Source organism: Salvelinus alpinus, chromosome 31 (assembly GCF_045679555.1).
Source record: "Salvelinus alpinus chromosome 31, SLU_Salpinus.1, whole genome shotgun sequence".
Lineage (NCBI taxonomy): Eukaryota > Metazoa > Chordata > Actinopteri > Salmoniformes > Salmonidae > Salvelinus > Salvelinus alpinus.
The window spans coordinates 18,050,322-18,069,381 of NC_092116.1; the positions used below are offsets into that span (position 1 = coordinate 18,050,322).

The window sequence follows — 19,060 nt, forward strand, 5'->3', positions numbered from 1 at the left end:
ATGACCAGCCGTAGAAAAATGCTTATTGAAATTCTCAATTATAGTGGATTTGTCGGTGGTGACAGTGTTTCCTATCTTCAGAGCGGTTGGAAGCTGGGAGGAGTGTGTTCTTATTCTCCATGGACTTTACGGTGTCCCAGAACTTTTTTGAATTTGTGTTGCAGGAAGCAAATTTCTGCTTGAAAAAGCTAGCCTTGGCTGTTCTAACTGCCTGTGTATATTGGTTTCTGGCTTCCCTGAAAAGTTGCATATCACGGGGGCTGTTCGATGCTAATGCAGAACGCCATAGGATGTTTTTCTGTTGGTTAAGGGCAGTCAGGTCAGGAGAGAACCAAGGGCTATATCTGTTCCTGGTTCTAAATTTCTTGAATGGGGCATGCTTATTCAAGATGGTGAGGAAGGCATTTAAAAAAAATGACCAGGCATCCTCTACTGACGGGATGAGATCAATATCCTTCCAGGATACCCCGGCCAGGTCGATTAGAAAGGCCTGCTCGCTGAAGTGTTTCAGGGAGCGTTTGACAGTGATGAGTGGAGGTCGTTTGACCGCTGACCCATTACGGATGCAGGCAATGAGGCAGTGATCGCTGAGATCTTGGTTGAAAGCAGCAGAGGTGTATTTGGAGGGCAAGTTTGTTAGGATGATATCTATGAGGGTACCCGTGTTTACGGAATTGGGGTGGTACCTGGTAGGTTCATTGATAATTTGTGTGAGATTGAGGGCATCAAGCTTAGATTGTAGGGTGGCTGGGGTGTTGAGCATGTTCAAATTTAGGTCGCCTAGCAGCACGAGCTCTGAAGATAGATGGGGGGCAATCAGTTCACATATAGTGTCCAGAGCACAGCTGGGGGCAGAGGGTGGTCTATAGCAGGCGGCAACGGTGAGAGACTTGTTTTTAGAGAGGTGGATTTTTAAAAGTAGAAGTTCAAATTGTTTGGGAACAGACCTGGATAGTATAACAGAACTCTGCAGGCAGTCTTTGCAGTAGATTGCAACACCGCCCCCTTTGGCCGTTCTATCTTGTCTGAAAATCTTGTAATTGGGGATGAAAATGTCTGAATTTTTGGTGGTCTTTCTAAGCCAGGATTCAGACACGGCTAAAACATCCGGGTTGGCAGAGTGTGCTAAAGCAGTGAACAAAACAAACTTAGGGAGGAGGCTTCTAATGTTAACATGCATGAAGCCAAGGCTATTACGGTTACAGAAGTCATCAAAAGAGAGCGCCTGGGGAATAGGAGTGGAGCCAGGTACTGCAGGGCCTGGATTCACCTCTACATCACCAGAGGAACAGAGGAGGAGTAGGATAAGGGTACGGCTAAAAGCTATGAGAATTGGTCGCCTAGAGCTACTAGAGCAGAGAGTAAAAGGAAGTTTCTGGGGGCGATAAAACAGTTTAAAGGAATAATGTACAGACAAAGGTATGGTAGGATGTGAATACAGTGGAGGTAAACCTAGGTATTGAGTGATGATGAGAGAGATATTGTCTCTAGAAACATCATTGAAACCAGGTGATGTCATCGCATATGTGGGTGGTGGAACTGAGAGGTTGGATATGGTATAGAGAGCAGGGCTAGAATCTCTACAGTGAAATAAGCCAATAAACACTAACCAGAACAGCAATGGACAAGGCATATTTACATTAAGGAGAGGCATGCTAATCGAGTGATCAATAAGGGTCCAGTGAGTAGAGGTTGGTTGGGGTCGTGGCGATCCAGACATCTGGCCGGGTATATGGCTATCGGTAGCAGCATAGGATGGAGGTCTGTTTGTAGATACCTCGTGCGTTTCCGTCGGTAGGTTAGTGGGGTTCCGTGTAGTGGGGTTCCGTGTGGTAGAGGGGATCAATCCAAATTGGCAAAATAGATATAGTGACCCAAGGAAAAAAATAAAATAAATAATAATAATAATAATAGTTGTCCGATATACTTGTTCAGATAGCAGCCGATAAGACAGCTAACGATTAGCGGGCCTCAGATGAGCGTTCAGGTAACGTCGGGACGGAGGTGCCAGTTGGATAAATCCCTCGGGCAGATAACGTCGGCAGTCAGTCGCGGCAGTCAGTCGTGAAGGCCCGGTGGGGTTCCGTATCTGCAGCAGCAACAAAAGAAACGGGTCCGGATGGTGATGGAACTCCTCAGCTGGCTAGCTCCAGAATGATTTGAGTTTGCTCCGGGGTCGACGTAAGCCAATAGTCACACGGTTTGCAGCTAGCTAGCTGCGAAATCAAGGTGCAAGTGTCCAGAGCCTGCGGCTGGAATCCGGGGAAACTGAGAGAAAAAAAGTCCCGGAATGCTCCGGTCCGAGTCGCGTTGCACAAAAGTGCCGGTAGATTATCGAGCTAAAGGAATAGCTGATGACCACTAAACGTGGGCAGCTGAAACACCAACGCTAGCCAGCAAACCGGCTAATTTCGGGGCAGCTACAGATTAGCTTCTGGCTAGCTATCGGAGTAGCTTCTGGTTAGCTTTCAGGCTAGCTTCTGAATTAGCCCCTGGCTAGCTTCCACGATGGATTTTCAGATTGAGGTAAATAATACTTTTTGTAATTGGTGAAGCGGGTTGCAGGAAAGCTTTTGCAGGAAAGCTTTTGTAGTTGAGTTCTTGGATAATAAAATAAATAAAAGATATGCGAAGAAAGGTGTAAATATATATATATACAGGACACGACAATACGGAACAGAAAAAGACGTCTGAACTGCTAAGCCACCTTGGACGAACGTTAGTACAGGTGGGCCAAGCTTTTAGCATCATACCCAAGAAGACTTAAGGCTATGTCATAGACCCTCAAATTTCCAAAATGCGGTAAAGATGGCAGCCATATTGTTCAGGGAGAAATCCAAACCAGTCTAATAGGAATGAATGACAGAAGAGGCAAAATCCTGATTTTACTTATTCAGGAAAATAAAAGTAAGCCATGTAATGTATCAGAAATTGTGTAATAGAATTATTGTCAACCTAAGTAAATGTCAAATAATTATAAATACACTTTATATCGGTTTTATACCAATTGTCTGTATAAATAGCCTCTAGAATATACACAGAGTATACAAAAAATTAAGAACACCTGCTCTTTCCATGACATAGACTGAACGAGGTGAATCAAGGTGAAAGCTATCATTGCTCACTGAAGTAATTTGTTAAATCCACTTCAATCAGTGAAGATGAAGGGTTGGAGACTTTACACAATTGAGACATGGATTGAGGTGAACGGGCAAGACAAAAGATTTAAGTGCCTTTGAATAGGGTACGGTAGTACTGTAGGTGCCAGGCGTGTCTAGAACTGCATTGTTGCTAGGTTTTTCACACTCAACAGTTTCCTGTGTGTATCAAGAATGGTCCACCACCCAAAGGACATCCAGCCAATTTGACACAACTGTGGGAAGCATTGGTCAACATGGGCCAGCATCCCTGAGGAAGGCTTACAACACTTTGTGTAGTCCATGTACCGATGAATTGAGACTGTTCTGAGAGAAAACGGGGGGAAGGGGGGTGCATCTCAACTAGAGGTCGACCGATTACCGATACCGATTAATCGGCCGATTTAAAAAAAAAATGCATTTGTAATAATGACAATTACAACAATACTGAATGAATACTTATTTTAACTTAATATAATACATCAATAAAAATCCATTTAGCCTCAAATAAATAATGAAACATGTTCAATTTGGTTTAAATAATGCAAAAACAAAGTGTTGGAGAAGTAAAAGTGCAATATGTGCCATGTAAAAAAGCTAACGTTTGAGTTCCTTGCTCAGAACATGAGAACATATGAAAGTTGGTGGTTCCTTTTAACATGAGTCTTCAATATTCCCAGGTAAGATGTTTTAGGTTGTAGTTAATATAGTATTTATAGGACTATTTCTCTCTATACCATTTGTATTTCATATACCTTTGACTATTGGATGTTCTTATAGGCACTATAGTATTGCCAGTGTAACAGTATAGCTTCCGTCCCTCTCCTCGCCCCTACTTGGGCTCGAACCAGGAACACATCGACAACAGCCACACTCGAAGCAGCGTTACCCATCACTCCACAAAAGCCCCCCCCTTGCAGAGCAAGGGGAATAACTACTCCAATCTCAGAGCGAGTGACGTTTGAAACGCTATTAGCGCACACCCAGCTAACTAGCTAACCATTTCACATCGGTTACACAAGCCATTAGGCTGATAGGCTTGAAGTCATAAACAGCGCTGTGCTTGCGAAGAGCTGCTGGCAAAACGCACGAAAGTGCTGTTTGAATGAATGCTTAATAGCCTGCTGCTGCCTAACATCGCTCAGTCAGACTGCTCTATCAAATCATAGACTTAATTATAACATAATAACACACAGAAATACGAGCCTTTGGTCATTAATATGGTTGAATCTGGAAACTATCATTTCGAAAACAAAACGTTTATTATTTCAGCGAAATACGGAACTGTTCCGTATTTTATCTAACGGGTGGCATCCCTAAGTCTAAATGTTCTTGTTACATTGCACAACCTTCAATGTTATGTCATAATTACGTAAAATTCTGGCAAATTTGTCAGGACCCGGTGCGAGAAACAGTCACTAATAATCGTCAGAACCCAGAAGATGAGGCAGACACAGCAGTACTAGAGATGGTGGTTTAATTAAAGAACAAAATCTTCAGGCAAAGAAACTAAATCCACAATGTCCAAAAATAAAGCCAAGAGGCACAAAATGGAAATCCTCCAAAATACAAAAGAAACTCCACAAAGTGGTAAAAAACAGCAGGGAAAAACAAACCTCAAAAGACTACTCAAATAATACACAAGAACTAAACCAGAGAACCTCTGGAAAATCCAACAAGAGAAATATCTATATAAAACAAGGCTTGGGCTGGGGCTGGGTGCTAACTTACAAACACTGAGCAAGGAACTAAGGAACACACAGGGTTTAAATACTAACAAGGGAATGACCTACAGGTGCAAACAATAATAAGAGCAAGAAAAACAAAAGGTACAAAAAAAGGTGCAATGGGGACATCTAGTGACCAAAACCCGAACAGTCTTGGCCAAAACCTGACAAAATTAGTTCGCAATGAGACAGGCTGCCTAAACTGTTGCATATACCCTGACTCTGCGTGCAATGAACTCAAGAGAAATGACACAATATCACCTGGTTAATATTGCCTGCTAACCTGGATTTCTTTTAGCTAAATATGCAGGTTTAAAAATATATACTTCTGTGTATTGATTTTAAGAAAGGCAATGGTGTTTATGGTTAGGTACAGTCGTCCAACGATTGTGCTTTTTTCGCAAATGCGCTTTTGTTAAATCATCTCCCAGCGTTGCATCGATTATATGCAACGCAGGACACGCTAGATAAACTAGTAATATCATCAACCATGTGTAGTTATAACTAGTGATTATGATTGATTGATTGTTTTTTATAAGATACGTTTAATGCTAGCTAGCAACTTACCGTGGCTTCTACTGCATTCACGTAACAGGCAGGCTCCTCGTGGAGTGCAATGAGAGGCAGGTGGTTAGAGCGTTGGACAGGTGGTTAGAGCGTTGGACTAGTTAACTGTAAGGTTACAAGATTGAAATCCCGAGCTGACAAGGTGAAAATCTGTTGTTCTGCCCCTGAACAAGGCAGTTAACCCACCGTTCCTAGGCCTTCATTGAAAATAAGAATGTGTTCTTAACTGACTTGCCTAGTTAAATAAAGGTATAAAAATGATAGTTTTTTTAATCGGCAAAACCGGCGCCCAAAAATACCGATTTCCGATTGTTATGAAAACTTGAAATCCATTCCGATTAATCGGTCGACCTCTAATCTCAACATCAGGAAGGTGTTCCTAATGTTTAGTATACTCAGTATATGTGAACAGACTATAAGTATCTACATTTGTGTATTGTTGGAAAGCTGTCATGTTATTATTATACAATGTCAGTACATGTTGCATTTCAAACTTTTCTAAGTCCTATTGTCAACTGATTTCAACCAGTGTATGGCTGTGGATTGCATTGTTTGAGTGGAATGTTGACATATTGGAAGTTGATTAAAATAATGTTTGGAATCATTCCTCTGAAACTGGCTGGCTGGCTAGCTAACAAACATACAGTGCAGATAAATTCTTCAAATTCAGTTTATTACACAATATCTTATCACAGAACTGGCAAACCATGATTGATCAACTCCCTAACCAAAATGGCTGACATTTATCCCATCATAAGAAGGTTCATGTCCATTCTAGTATTCTAATCCCTAATGGTAGTGACACTTTGACCTCTGTCTGTCTGTCTGTCTGTCTGTCTGTCTGTCTAAATAGGTCTAAACACATAGACACATAACCCCCCTAACTGGAACAGTGGTCTTACCAACGATGCAGGGAAATATCAGTCAGAGTCAGACAACCACTAATGTCATTAATCACCTTGACCTGGTCTGTAGGATGAGGTGGCAACATGCAAGAACTGTTAGTCATGCACACTGTACTTAGATTACCAATTCAACACAGTAATGGAAACATTCAATATTGTTACCATGTTATATCACATTCTGACTTATGAGTCTGACCTTTGTTTACTTGGAAGACCTCTTTGCAATCATAGGTGTGAATGTCCACATTTATATTTTCCATTTATTAAAAACAGTCAAGACATTTGTGTGTATTGGTTGTACAACTACAGTAGTTTAATGTTAAAGTGTAGTGAGAGGTCATTACTATCTTAGATGAGGGGGGTTATAAAATGTTGTGGCTGTTGCACATCACTATTTCTATCAGAGAAAGGATGTCATGTGTCTCATGTTTTTGATCTGTATTTCTGTTAGTATTTCCTGATGTTGCAACTGAACTAGAACTGATCAACCTAAAGTACTAGTTTGGAGAGTTCTATTGTACTGCATTCTATTATATCATCAGGGGTATTCTTTGTGTATTAAAGTCAGTATCCAATGTAATGCCTAACATTTCATTATAGAGTGTGGCTGTCAACAATGTTGTTTAAACACTGAAATGTTGCCACCCAACACTTTTCCTGTAAAGTTGAGGAGCCCAAGAACTCTATTTGTTATGCAGATGAATGAGGACCCAAAAGCGACGTAATAGTAACAGAGTCTTTATTCCAGTATAAAACAAATAATGATTCTCCTGGATAAAAATCAATGGTAATCCAAAACAGGAAACTGAAATCCTCTCGTCAATAGAGAGGAACGACTGGAGACGCGACCACAGACTGCAGGTCGCTTCAGGAAGGCACAGACCGTAGCTGACATAGACACCTGCTCACACGCAGCATCTGAAGAAGGCAAAAGAACACGACAGGGCGGAACAAGGACACAGAAACTGCAAACATCAAACAAGAATCCGACAAGGACAGGAGCGGAAAACAGAGGGAGAAATAGGGACTCTAATCAGAGGGCAAAATAGGGGACAGGTGTGAAAGAGTAAATGAGGTCGTAGGGAGAATGAGAAACAGCTGGGAGCATGAACGGAACGATAGAGAGAGAGAAAGAGAAAGAACCTAATAAGACCAGCAGAGGGAAGCACAGGGACAAGACATGATCAAAGACAACATGACAGTACCCCCCCACTCACCGAGCGCCTCCTGGCGCACTCGAGGAGGAACCCTGGCGGCAACGAAGGAAATCATCGATCAACGAACGGTCCAGCACGTCCCGAGATGGAACCCAACTCCTCTCCTCAGGACCGTAACCCTCCCAATCCACTAAGTACTGGTGACCACGTCCCCGAGAACGCATGTCCATGATCTTCCGTACCTTGTAAATAGGAGCGCCCTCGACAAGGACGGGGGGGGGGGGGGAAAGACGAACGGGGGCGCGAAGAAAAGGCTTAACACAAGAGACATGGAAGACAGGGTGGACGCGACGAAGATGTCGCGGAAGAAGCAGTCGCACAGCGACAGGATTGACGACCTGAGAGACACGGAACGGACCAATGAACCGCGGAGTCAACTTGCGAGAAGCTGTCGTAAGAGGAAGGTTACGAGTGGAAAGCCACACTCTCTGACCGCGACAATACCTAGGACTCTTAATCCTACGTTTATTGGCGGCTCTCACAGTCTGCGCCCTGTAACGGCAAAGTGCAGACCTGACCCTCCTCCAGGTGCGCTCACAACGTTGGACAAAAGCCTGAGCGGAGGGGACGCTGGACTCGGCGAGCTGGGACGAGAACAGAGGAGGCTGGTAGCCAAGACTACTCTGAAACGGGGACAGCCCGGTAGCAGACGAAGGAAGCGAGTTGTGAGCGTACTCAGCCCAGGGGAGCTGTTCTGCCCAAGACGCAGGGTTTCGAAACGAAAGGCTGCGTAAAATGCGACCAATCGACTGATTGGCCCTTTCTGCTTGACCGTTAGACTGGGGATGAAACCCGGAAGAGAGACTGACGGAAGCACCAATCAAACGACAGAACTCCCTCCAAAACTGTGACGTGAATTGCGGACCTCTGTCTGAAACGGCGTCTAACGGGAGGCCATGAATTCTGAACACATTCTCAATGATGATTTGTGCCGTCTCCTTAGCGGAAGGAAGCTTAGCGAGGGGAATGAAATGTGCCGCCTTAGAGAACCTATCGATAACCGTAAGAATCACAGTCTTCCCCGCAGACGAAGGCAGACCGGTAATAAAGTCTAAGGCGATGTGAGACCATGGTCGAGAAGGAATGGGAAGCGGTCTGAGACGACCGGCAGGAGGAGAGTTACCTGACTTAGTCTGCGCGCAGTCCGAACAAGCAGCCACGAAACGACGCGTGTCCCGCTCCTGAGTAGGCCACCAAAACCGCTGGCGAATAGAAGCAAGCGTACCCCGAACGCCGGGGTGGCCAGCTAACTTGGCAGAGTGAGCCCACTGAAGAACAGCCAGACGAGTAGAGACAGGAACGAACAGAAGGTTACTAGGACAAGCGCGCGGCGACGCAGTGTGAGTGAGTGCTTGCTTTACCTGTCTCTCAATTCCCCAGACAGTCAACCCGACAACACGCCCTTCAGGGAGAATCCCCTCGGGGTCGGTAGAAGCCACAGAAGAACTAAAGAGACGGGATAAGGCATCAGGCTTGGTGTTCTTATTTCCCGGACGATAGGAAATCACGAACTCGAAACGAGCGAAAAACAACGACCAACGAGCTTGACGTGCATTAAGTCGTTTGGCCGAACGGATGTACTCAAGGTTCTTATGGTCAGTCCAAACGACAAAAGGGACGGTCGCCCCCTCCAACCACTGTCGCCATTCGCCTATGGCTAAGCGGATGGCGAGCAGTTCGCGGTTACCCACATCATAGTTGCGTTCCGATGGCGACAGGCGATGAGAAAAGTAAGCGCAAGGATGGACCTTATCGTCAGACTGGAAGCGCTGAGACAGAATGGCTCCCACGCCCACCTCTGAAGCGTCAACCTCGACAATGAATTGTTTAGTGACGTCAGGAGTAACAAGGATAGGAGCGGATGTAAAACGCTTCTTGAGGAGATCAAAAGCTCCCTGGGCGGAACCGGACCACTTAAAGCAAGTCTTGACAGAAGTCAGAGCGGTGAGAGGGGCAGCCACTTGACCGAAATTACGAATGAAACGCCGATAGAAATTAGCGAAACCGAGAAAACGCTGCAACTCGACACGTGACTTAGGGACGGGCCAATCGCTGACAGCCTGGACCTTAGCGGGATCCATCTGAATGCCTTCAGCGGAAATAACAGAACCGAGAAAAGTGACAGAGGAGACATGAAAGGCGCACTTCTCAGCCTTCACGTAGAGACAATTCTCTAAAAGGCGCTGGAGTACACGTCGAACGTGCTGAACATGAATCTCGAGTGACGGTGAAAAAATCAGGATATCGTCAAGGTAAACGAAAACAAAAATGTTCAGCATGTCTCTCAGTACATCATTAACTAATGCCTGAAAGACAGCTGGAGCATTAGCGAGACCGAACGGCAGAACCCGGTATTCAAAATGCCCTAACGGAGTGTTAAACGCCGTTTTCCACTCGTCCCCCTCTCTGATGCGTACGAGATGGTAAGCGTTACGAAGGTCCAACTTAGTAAAGCACCTGGCTCCCTGCAAAATCTCGAAGGCTGACGACATAAGGGGAAGCGGATAACGATTCTTAACCGTTATGTCATTCAGCCCTCGATAATCCACGCAGGGGCGCAGAGTACCGTCCTTCTTCTTAACAAAGAAAAATCCCGCTCCGGCGGGAGAGGAAGAAGGCACCACGGTACCGGCGTCGAGAGAAACAGACAGATAATCCTCGAGAGCCTTACGTTCGGGAGCCGACAGAGAGTATAGTCTACCCCGAGGGGGAGTGGTCCCCGGAAGGAGATCAATACAACAATCATACGACCGGTGAGGAGGAAGGGAGCTGGCTCTGGACCGACTGAAGACCGTGCGCAGATCATGATATTCCTCCGGCACTCCTGTCAAATCACCAGGTTCCTCCTGAGTAGAGGGGACAGAAGACACAGGAGGGATAGCAGACATTAAACACTTCACATGACAAGAAACGTTCCAGGATAGAATAGAATTACTAGACCAATTAATAGAAGGATTATGACATACTAGCCAGGGATGACCCAAAACAACAGGTGTAAAAGGTGAACGAAAAATCAAAAAGGAAATGGTCTCACTGTGGTTACCAGATACTGTGAGGGTTAAAGGTAGTGTCTCACATCTGATACTGGGGAGAAAACTACCATCTAAGGCGAACATGGGCGTGGGCTTCCCTAACTGTCTGAGGGGAATGTCATGTTTCCGAGCCCATGCTTCGTCCATAAAACAACCCTCAGCCCCTGAGTCTATCAAGGCACTGCAGGAAGCAGCCGAACCGGTCCAGCGTAGATGGACCGACAAGGTAGTACAGGATCTTGATGGAGAGACCTGAGTAGTAGCGCTCACCAGTAGCCCTCCGCTTACTGATGAGCTCTGGCTTTTACTGGACATGACATGACAAAATGTCCAGCAGAACCGCAATAGAGGCAAAGGCGGTTGGTGATTCTCCGTTCCCTCTCCTTAGTCGAGATGCGAATACCTCCCAGCTGCATGGGCTCAGTCTCTGAGCCGGTGGGAGGAGATGGTTGAGATGCGGAGAGGGGAAACACCGTTAACGCGAGCTCTCTTTCACGAGCTCGGTGACGAAGATCTACCCGTCGTTCTATGCGGATGGCGAGTGCAATCAAAGAGTCCACGCTGGAAGGAACCTCCCGGGAGAGAATCTCATCCTTAACCTCAGCGTGGAGTCCCTCCAGAAAACGAGCGAGCAACGCCGGCTCGTTCCAGTCACTGGATGCAGCCAGAGTGCGAAACTCTATAGAGTAATCCGTTATGGATCGATCACCTTGACATAGGGAAGCCAGGGCCCTGGAAGCCTCCTTCCCAAAAACTGAACGATCAAAAACCCGTATCATCTCCTCTCTAAAGTTCTGATAAACGTTAGAACACTCAGCCCTAGCCTCCCAGATAGCTGTGCCCCACTCCCGAGCCCGACCAGTAAGGAGTGATATGACGTAAGCGATCCGAGCTCTCTCTCTTGAGTATGTGTTGGGCTGGAGAGAGAACACAATATCACACTGGGTGAGAAAGGAGCGACACTCAGTGGGCTGCCCAGAGTAACATGGTGGGTTATTAACCCTAGGTTCCGGAGACTCGGAAGACCAGGAAGTAGCTGGTGGCACGAGACGAAGACTCTGAAACTGTCCTGACAGGTCGGAGACCTGAGTGGCCAGGGTCTCAACGGCATGACGAGCAGCAGACAATTCCTGCTCGTGTCTGCCGAGCATTGCTCCCTGGAACTTGACGGCAGTGTTGAGAGAATCCGTAGTCGCTGGGTCCATCTTGGTCGGATTCTTCTGTTATGCAGATGAATGAGGACCCAAAAGCGACGTAATAGTAACAGAGTCTTTATTCCAGTATAAAACAAATAATGATTCTCCTGGATAAAAATCAATGGTAATCCAAAACAGGAAACTGAAATCCTCTCGTCAATAGAGAGGAACGACTGGAGACGCGACCACAGACTGCAGGTCGCTTCAGGAAGGCACAGACCGTAGCTGACATAGACACCTGCTCACACGCAGCATCTGAAGAAGGCAAAAGAACACGACAGGGCGGAACAAGGACACAGAAACTGCAAACATCAAACAAGAATCCGACAAGGACAGGAGCGGAAAACAGAGGGAGAAATAGGGACTCTAATCAGAGGGCAAAATAGGGGACAGGTGTGAAAGAGTAAATGAGGTCGTAGGGAGAATGAGAAACAGCTGGGAGCATGAACGGAACGATAGAGAGAGAGAAAGAGAAAGAACCTAATAAGACCAGCAGAGGGAAGCACAGGGACAAGACATGATCAAAGACAACATGACACTATTAGGCTGAAAGGAGAGCTGACCAAAGTAGGTTGGTTGTGTGGAAGAGTTGACCATGAGGACAATATCTGTTTACTGTAACAAAGCATTCATTCCATCTGGTGTGTCACGCCCTGACCGTAGAGATCCTTTTTATGTCTCCATTTTGGTTGGTCAGGACGTGAGTTTGGGTGGGCATTCTATGTCTGGTGTTCTATGTTGTTCTTGTGTTGTATTTCTGTGTGTTTGGCCTGGTATGGTTCTCAATCAGAGGCAGCTGTCTATCGTTGTCTCTGATTGAGAACCATACTTAGGTAGCCTGTTCCCACCTGTGTTTGTGGGTGGTTGTTTTCTGTTTAGTGTATGTCACCTTGCAGAACTGTTCGTTTATCGTTTTTGTTGTTTGGTTATAGTATTCGTATTCATTAAAAGTAATTATGAGTACTTACCACGCTGCACCTTGGTCTTCTCCTTCTCTATACGACGATCGTTACATGGTGAATAAAAAATAAAAAGTTTATTAAAAAAGCACAATGCAAAGATATTGTAAATGTACAGGTCATTAGAAGCAAACGTATATGTGACATTCATGTAGACATTTTTTTATTCTATCATCTGAATGACAGAAATAATGAATCAATGATAACACATTTCAGTACATTTATAACCCAACAGTTCAATACACAATACAAAGCAGATAGAATTACTGTAGCTGTTTGTAAGATCCATCATCATTACACCATATCATTTATTTAAGCTGTTACAGTAATACACACATGGTTAAATGAAATATATTTGTTGTATTTATCTGGTAAATTAAAATAACATACAAATCCTTAATGTACAAGGTGTTATTGTGTGTGTGTGTGTCCCTCACAGAAAAAACACATGAGAATTGTAACGTGAAATCACGTTTTCACATGTTGTCACATGTTATCACATTAACTTCAAATAAGATCACATTATCACATTAACTTAACATAAGATCACATGTGATCACATGAAAACATGTGCTTTTGGAACACATCACATTGTAAAAATGAATGTGTTTTTTCTGTATTTGTGTGTTTGTGTGCATGTGTGTGTGCTCGCACATTTTAGTTTTTTTGTGTGTGTGTGTGTCTACACTGTTGGACGTGTAGACAGGACTGATTCTGTACTCTAGCTTTGTATTAGAGTATATTGACTTCCTGTTGTTATGCCACTCATACTGCCAGTCAGAGTCTCCTCCCCCTTGTATGTCACATCTCATAGTGATAGTATCTCCTCTAAATATTTGTGTCCAGTTGGGTTGGAGGGTCAGAACAGCTACAGGTCTCTCTGCACAGACAACTAACTGAATAAATAGCAAGGAAGGTGTTCTTAATGTTTTGTTCACTCAGTGTATATTGTGCAACTAAATACTTGCAGCTCTTACCACATTCTTTACATTCTCTCTCAGACACAAACATCCATGGATAAAAATGTAACTAAAAAGAGCTTCAGTATAACAATACATCCACTACTTGAATATTGAAATACGGAAGGCCAACATATTTAGTGGGGCTCTAGTCCACAACGTAATACGTATGGTAGTATTACAGTAAATGGTTGGAATGACTGAATAGCATCTCACCATCAACTCATGTGCAGAGTCATTCACTGATATTAAAGGAGAAGTTTGCTTTTTTACAATGAAATGTCTATTTTGTTTATGTAAATACCATGTTATAGAACGGTTCAGACACCTTTTTGTGATTTAAAACTTACCCTAAACAGCAAATCACTTCCTCATCCTCATTATGGGGAACCCCCAATAACATGAACAGTCTCTAAAATCACCCTAACACGTCATTTTAGAAACGGTAAAGCTCTCAGGTTAATGATGCAGGTATTTTAACGTTGTATGCATGAAATTGTGTCATACTGAACTTTATCCGCAATGTTATATTCCATTTTGCGCGATTCGAGACGTTTTCACTATCCAACTCTTCCATTCTCCATGTAGCCTGCTGGTACAGGTGTAACGGACTTCCTCTTCGTCTGAGGAGGAGTAGCAAGGATCGGACCAATGTGCAGCGTGGTAAGTGTCCATAATGAGATATTTAATAAATCAACAGAACACTGAACAAACTAACAAAAGTACAAACAAACAACCGAAACAGTCCCGTATGGTGCAAACACTGAAACGGAAAATAACCACCCACAACACACAATGGACAACAGGCTACCTAAATATGGCTCCCAATCAGAGACAACGATAAACAGCTGCCTCTGATTGGGAACCACACCAGGCCAAACACATAGAAAACAAACATCCTAGAAAAAAGAACATAGACTGCCCACCCCAACTCACGCCTTGACCAACCTAACACAAAGACATAAAAAATAAACTAAGGACAGAACGTGACAACAGGTAACTGCCAAAATAAAGGAAACACCAACATAAAGTCTTAAAACGGCGTTGGGCCACCACAAACCACCAGAACAGCTTCAATGCTCTTTGGCACAGATTCTACAAGTGTCTGCAACTTCCTGTGTGGAAGCACCCCATGCTTTCAATATACTTTGTAACCATCATTTATTCAAGTGTTTCCTTTATTTTGGCAGTTACCTGTAGAATGGACCCATATATAACATTCTGTTTACATAATTATTTTAGGTTTGGTTGTCAAAAATAAAACTTCTCCTAATGAAAGATCTGATTAGCTCTTTCATTCATGTCATTATGTCAGCAAAGTCAGATCATGAGATCTTTCATTCCTATCAGTACATTCATGCTCCATGAGTTTATGGTGAGATGCTTTACAGAATGGTGAGATGCTGTCAGACTGGTGAGATGCTTTACAGAATGGTGAGATGCTGTCAGACTGGTGAGATACTTTTCAGAATGGTGAGATGCTGTCAGACTGGTTAGATGCTTTACAGAAGGGTGAGATGCTGTCAGACTGTCCTTATGGAAAAACCACATGATATCAGATGTGGTTTTGGAACACTTCACATGTGATGATATTTCACATGAAGTTTCACATGTGGATTTTCACATGTGATTACATAACTCTTTAAATACATTTTCACATGACAAAATAGCCACATGTTTTCAACTTAAAGGAAAGGTTCACTCACTTTGAATATGAAATAGTTTTTCTGCATCTCTACATGATGTTCTATCGATTCCCTGGGTCATTTCATGTTTTCATGTGTATCTGAGTTGTTGGAGTTCAAGCAGACAGAAATACAGCTGGTATGACGTATCATACTGGCTCCAATACAGGTTTTAGTCTACCTTCATAAACACAACCATCATAACACAATTACCTATCAGTCAAGTAAAACATGTACATAAACTATGTTCATACCTCTTTACAGATCATACATACACAACTGAATGACTTTTTCTCATAACATTAATGAACATGAGGAAGGAAAAGCAGAGACAAAGATGATGAAACATAAAGAGATGGAGGTTTGATCAAATAAATGAATATCTACCATCATCTTCACCACAGTGTCCACAGTAGATGAGGATACTCAGCACTTCAACAAAGACAAAGAAAGGGATTACAGTACAGAAGTAATATAGAAGTGTATACTAATATAGTAATAGAGTAGTAATATTAACATTAGTGCATTGTGCTCATAGACAAACACACAAACACTAATACAATGTCAGTACTTACAGAGCAGCACACAGAGCAATGTGTTCTCCATTCTGTCCCACTGACAAGTGACTTTCTCTACAACTACAGTTCTTCTGACAAACCCCTCTACTTCCTATATGATGACAGTCTGTTTAGATCACACCTCTTCACCGTCACTCAGAAAATAGAGAGAAAATTATCGAGAAACGTACAAAGGTTGTGAGAAAAAAGAGTAGTGGTAGATGGTGTGTTCATTTTCTGACCAACTTCTTCTTATGATTGTCTACATGACCTCACACTGGTTCACACCTCTTTATTGGAGGAAAGGAGGATGGAAGGAGAATAGAGATCTGAGATGAGATCAGTTTGGTATCAGAATGTGCAGATGTTAGTTCATTTTTACACCCACCCACCACAGATAGATGCCTCCCCTCAAACCTTTGCTATGGTGACTACTGGTATCCCAGCTAGCCTCAGCTTCAGCTATCCCCTCCATACACACATACACTATTTCTATAGGAGGATCATGTGTCAAAACCACAGTCAGCTATCTGACTCTTCTCAGCGGTTTGGTGGTTGACTTGTTCATTAGTCAGATGATTCTGAGGGACACTTTTAGTTTGATACTGTCTACATAGATACGTCTTTTTATTGTGTTGTTTATGGTTGTGTTTCAATTTGTTTGTTTATGTGATGTGTGTCAGCATGTCAATTTTTCATTTATTGTAAACACGTGTGTGTGTGTGTGTGTGTGTGTGTGTGTGTGTGTGTGTGTGTGTGTGTGTGTGTGTGTGTGTGTGTGTGTGTGTGTGTGTGTGTGTGTGTGTGTGTGTTTTTGTTGTTGAATATAGCACATACTATAAACATTTAGTTATTGTATTAGTTTTTTTGTATTTTGTGTTCAAATAAAAACAACTGTGCCTCATTTGCATAAATACACCAGGTCTATAAGCAAATATGAATAAAGTAACATAAAGGGGAGGAACATGGCTGCCACCACCAAACACTTGCTCTGTCTACCCTACCTGCACTCACCTGTGTTGTCTGGACTGACTCTTTAATTATTGTTGTTGTCAAGTTCACTTGCATAATTCAACAAGTGTGTCAATAGCAGGATACCCTCAGATTAAAAATCAAGAGGTTTGTCTCTAGATTACACATATCTAAACATATTTTACATTATTTGCAAGATCAGACATACTATCACTATAGTTTGAGGATTCATTTTCAGAAGTTGCTTTAATTTCAAATCAAATCAAATCAAATTTTATTTGTCACATACACATGGTTAGCAGATGTTAATGTGAGTGTAGCGAAATGCTTGTGCTTCTAGTTCCGACAATGCAGTAATAACCAACAAGTAATCTAACCTAACAATTCCACAACTACTACCTTATACACACAAGTGTAAAGGGATAAAGAATATGTACATAAACATATATGAATGAGTGATGGTACAGAACGGCATAGGCAAGATGCAGTAGATGGTATCAAGTACAGTATATACATATGAGATGAGTAATGTAGGGTATGTAAACATAAAGTGGCATTGTTTAAAGTGGCTAGTGATACATGTATTACATAAAGATGGCAAGATGCAGTAGATGATATAGAGTACAGTATAGGAATACCTAGGATAGGATAAAGTAATCCTTCTAACCCCCCCCCCCCCCTTAAAAGAGTTAGATGCACTATTGTAAAGTGGTTGTTCCACTGGATATCATAAGGTGAATGCACCAATTTGTAAGTCGCTCTGGATAAGAGCGTCTGCTAAATGACTTAAATGTAAATGTAAATGTATATACATATACATATGAGATGAGTAATGTAGGGTATGTAAACATTATATTAAGTGGCATTGTTTAAAGTGGCTAGTGATACATTTTTACATAATTTCCATCAATTCCCATTATTAAAGTGGCTGGAGTTGAGTCAGTATGTTGGCAGCGGCCACTAAATGTTAGTGGTGGCTGTTTAACAGTCTGATGGCCTTGAGATAGAAGCTGTTTTTCAGTCTCTCGGTCCCTGCTTTGATGCACCTGTACTGACCTCGCCTTCTGGATGATAGCGGGGTGAACAGGCAGTGGCTCGGGTGGTTGTTGTCCTTGATGATCTTTAAGGCCTTCCTGTGACATCAGCGCCTTCTTCACAACGCTGTCTGTGTGGGTGGACCAATTCAGTTTGTCCGTGATGTGTACAGAGAGGAACTTAAAACTTTCCACCTTCTCCACTACTGTCCCGTCGATGTGGATAGGGGGGTGCTCCCTCTGCTGTTTCCTGTAGTCCACAATCATCTCCTTTGTTTTGTTGACGTTGAGTGTGAGGTTATTTTCCTGACACCACACTCCGAGGGCCCTCACCTCCTCCCTGTAGGCCGTCTCGTCGTTGTTGGTAATCAAGCCTACCACTGTAGTGTCGTCCGCAAACTTGATGATTGAGTTGGAGGCGTGCATGGCCACGCAGTCGTGGGTGAACAGGGAGTACAGGAGAGGGCTCAGAACGCACCCTTGTGGGGCCCCAGTGTTGAGGATCAGCGGGCTGGAGATGTTGTTACCTACCCTCACCACCTGGGGGCGGCCCGTCAGGAAGTCCAGGACCCAGTTGCACAGGGCGGGGTCGAGACCCAGGGTCTCGAGCTTGATGACGAGTTTGGAGGGTACTATGGTGTTAAATGCTGAGCTGTAGTTGATGAACAGCATTCTCACATAGGTATTCCTCTTGTCCAGATGGGTTAGGGCAGTGTGCAGTGTGGTTGCGATTGCGTCGTCTGTGGACCTATTGGGGCGGTAAGCAAATTGGAGTGGGTCTAGGGTGTCAGGTAGGGTGGAGATGATATGGTCCTTGACTAGTCTCTCAAAGCACTTCATGATGACGGAAGTGAGTGCTACGGGGCGGTAGTCGTTTAGCTCAGTTACCTTAGCTTTCTTTGGAACAGGAACAATGGTGGCCCTCTTGAAGCATGTGGGAACAGCAGACTGGGATAAGGACTGATTGAATATGTCCTTCAACACACCAGCCAGCTGGTCTGCGCATGCTCTGAGGACGCGGCTGGGAATGCCGTCTGGGCCTGCAGCCTTGCGAGGGTTAACACGTTTAAATGTTTTACTCACCTCGGCTGCAGTGAAGGAGAGCCCGCAGGT

General features: G+C 43.7%; 1 protein-coding gene and 1 long non-coding RNA gene across 2 annotated transcripts in view; both read right to left on the minus strand.

Moving 5' to 3' along the window:
• Positions 1-19,060, minus strand: part of LOC139561664 (SLAM family member 5-like) — a 96,780-nt gene that overhangs the window by 22,831 nt on the left and 54,889 nt on the right. The window lies entirely within an intron of this gene.
• LOC139561909 (uncharacterized) lies at positions 13,523-16,110 on the minus strand. The gene is made up of 3 exons (XR_011672247.1): positions 15,960-16,110; positions 15,772-15,816; positions 13,523-13,620 (listed from the first exon to the last, which is right to left on the minus strand). It is a non-coding gene; the product is annotated as an uncharacterized lncRNA (long non-coding RNA).